The sequence below is a fragment of the Cervus elaphus genome, chromosome 1 (genome assembly GCF_910594005.1).
Source record: "Cervus elaphus chromosome 1, mCerEla1.1, whole genome shotgun sequence".
Lineage (NCBI taxonomy): Eukaryota > Metazoa > Chordata > Mammalia > Artiodactyla > Cervidae > Cervus > Cervus elaphus.
In genome coordinates, this window is record NC_057815.1 from 63686934 (window position 1) to 63690482 (window position 3549).

The window sequence follows — 3549 nt, forward strand, 5'->3', positions numbered from 1 at the left end:
AGAGTCTACCCAAACCAATGTCCATCAAGTCGGTGATGCCATCCAGCCATCTCATCCTCAGTCGTCCCCTTCTCCTGCCCCCAATCCTTCCCAGCATTAGGGTCTTTTCCATTGAGTCAACTCTTCACATGAGGTGGCCACAGTATTGGAGTTTCAGCTTCAACATAAGTCCTTCTGAAAGGTTGTTGCCGAACCATGCAAAGATGCCGGGATTCTTGGCTTCCCAAGGAGAAGAATTCAATCTGGGGCCAGAGATGAGGCTTGATAGCTCAGAGCTTTTGTGTAATAAAGTTTTATTAAAGTATAAAGGAGATAGAGAAAGCTTCTGACATAGGCATCAGAAGGGGGCAGAAAGAGTACCCCCTTGCTAGTTTTAGCCATGAAGTTATATACTCTCTAATTAATTACAGTGAATCAAAAGAATGTCTGGAGGTTTTAAAGACCTCACTAGACTTATTCCTATAATTTATACCTTAAGATAACAGGATTAGCCAGAAAGATTTTTCCAGAGACTATCCTCAAGCAGGGTACATTATTGTTATATAAGCCTACAGGATGTAGAGGGACAAAAAAAGTTTGTCTTTTCTTCCTTGTTGAGAATTCCAGACCCCTCTCTCCTTGGGGACCCCTGGACTTCTTATCAACCTGCCTAGGAAATGACTCTTTCATTCCCCCCTTTTCTTTTAGGAGAATTATGTTGCCAAGGGAAAGGGGCATTGTTTTCATTCCATAATTATTTCCTGCTGTTTAGGGGCATGGTCCCTAAATTGTTAGGGCAACATATTCTTCTAACCCTCATATTGAGGGTTTCTGATCCAGGGGCCCAAGTAATAGTTGGAGGAGGCTGTGGCACTCGTAGGAGCTTGGACAACCATTTGTAAATTAAAAGCTTTCATGCAACTAGAAACAAATCCAATTACACAGTTACAGATGCAGGGAGCAAAAAGCAAAAATAGAACAATCAGACTATTGTAATTAAGATAGTTTTCCACCATGAGGAACTGGTTAATGTCTCCCAAAGTGAGGCAATTGAGGCTTTAGGAGTATCCATAGCCCCAGTCATCTTGGTCATGTGTTTAGTTAAATGAGTAACATCAGTGCTCCTATCAGGTATATAAGTACAGCAGTGGGCATGAATAATGGCACAAGTTCCTCCTTGCACAGCTGTCAGAATATCTAAAGCTAATCTGTTTTGTAAAACCACCTCTCTAATTTATCCTTGTTCAGCATTAAAAGCTGAAATAGCTTTTTGATAATCTTCTAACGCCTGTTGAGTAAAATTAATCAAAGCATCCACTCGTTGCATAACATCTGTAGTTCCCAAAGAGGGAACAAACACTGCAGCAAAATAATCATACCAGTGAAATACAGACCTTGCCCACTGAGTTTTAAGGTGGGGTAAATTAGCGGGCTTTTCTGGAAGCTCTGAAAATATAAGGCCATGAGTAAAGGCTAGACCCAGGGTGCATCTCCCTATCCAACCAGGGGGGAGCCACGCCCATAGGTAAGAGCCACATATCCAATAAGTCCTGTTTGGAGCAAGTCAGCATGACTGAGATATCCAGTCCCAGTCAGTGCCTGGCCAGACAAAGGGAGGACCTGAATTTGGATTGGAAAACACGGGAATGATTACATTGCATATTTCCTGAGGCAAAAATCCTAAGTGTTTCCACTCACTATAATTAAGTTTTTGACTAATTTCTGGGGATGGCTCTATTTGTTCCCAGCATACAAGGGCAGTAGATATTAGACGTCCTTTTTCATGAGTTAACCATATAACCTCATCCCATATTTGATAAACATCAGGTAAAAACACATTAGATTAGACCTATTTACCTTATGTGTTGCAAAACAGTCACTGAACTGACACAACGTATAATCAAAATTAAAAGTCACATTATGTCCATAGTTAAAGTACAACGTGCTGCACCAGTCCATTTTAGGGTTGTTAGATGTCATCAGATGAAGAAAAGCATTGCATATGATTGTTGTTGAAGGTATTCGCAGACTTGGAGAAGGTCTTTTCCTTGAAATGGAGATGTCCACCATGGGAAGCCTTCCACTGATGAAGAGAGGAGCTCTCCACAGACCCAGCAGTTAGACTGATTGTGAAATGCTGGATAGGAGTGAGCCCAGGACAGGAAGGCATTGTCTTGAGGATCAAATGGCAGACTCAGGATTTTTGGAGTAAGCATAAGTAGGCTCACATATATTATCAGGCCCATCTGAAAAGTAGAAAGTCAGAGCATAGAAAGTAAAGACATAAAATGAAGTCACTTAGTTCTGTTCAGGGTGCCACCTCTTAATTCGAGTGAGAATTCCAGACCTCTCTCTCCTTGGGGACCCCTGGACTTCTTATCAATCTGCCTAGGAATTAACTCTCTGAATAGAACCAGGAATCTGTGAATCAAGGCAAATTGGAAGTGGTCAAACAGGAGATGGTAAGAGTGAACATCGACATTCTAGGAATCAGTAAACTAAGATGCACTGGAATGGGTGACTTTAACTCAGATGACCATTATATCTACTACTGTGGGCAGGAATCCCTTAGAAGAAATGGAGTAGCCATCATAGTCAACAAAAGAGTCCAAAATACAGTACTTGGATGCAATCTTAAAAAAGACAGAGTGATCTCTGTTCATTTCCAAGGCAAACTATTCAATATCACGGAATCCAAGCCTATGCCCCAACCAGTAATGCTGAGGAAGCTGAAGCTGAATGGTTCTATGAAGACCTACAAGACCTTTTAGAACTAACACCCAAAAAAGATGTCCTTTTCATTATAGGGGACTGGAATGTAAAAGTAAGAAGTCAAGTAACACCTGGAGTAACAGGCACATTTGGCCCTGGAGTACAGAATGAAGCAGGGCAAAGGCTAATAGAGTTCCGCCAAGAGAATGCACTGGTCATAGCAAACACCCTCTTCCAACAACACAAGAGAAGACTCTACACATGGACATCACCAGATGGTCGACACCAAAATCAGACTGACTATATTCTTTGCAGCCAAAGATGGAGAAGCTCTATACAGTCAGCAAAAAGAAGACCGGGAGCTGACTGTGGCTCAGATCATGAACTCCTGATGGTCAAATTCAGACTGAAATTGAAGAAAGTTGAGAAAACCACTAGGCCATTTAGGTATGACCTAAATCAAATCCCTTATGAATATACAGTGGGAGTGAGAAATAGATTTAAGGGACTAGATCTGATAGACAAGAGTGCCTGATGAAGTATGGATGGAGGTTTGTGACATTGTACAGGAGACAAGAATCAAGACCATCTCCAAGAAAAAGAAATGCAAAAAGAAAAAAAAAAAAAGATTGTCTGAGGATGTGTTACAAATAGCTGTGAAAAGAAGGGAAGTGAAAAGCAAAGGAGAAAAGGAAAGATATTCCCATTTGAATGCATAGTTTCAAAGAATAGCAAGGAGAGATAAGAAAGCCTTCCTCAGTGATCAATGCAAAGAAATAGAGGAAAACAATAGAATGGAAAAGACTAGAGATCTCTTCAAGAAAATTAGAGATACCAAGGGAACATTTCATGCAAAGA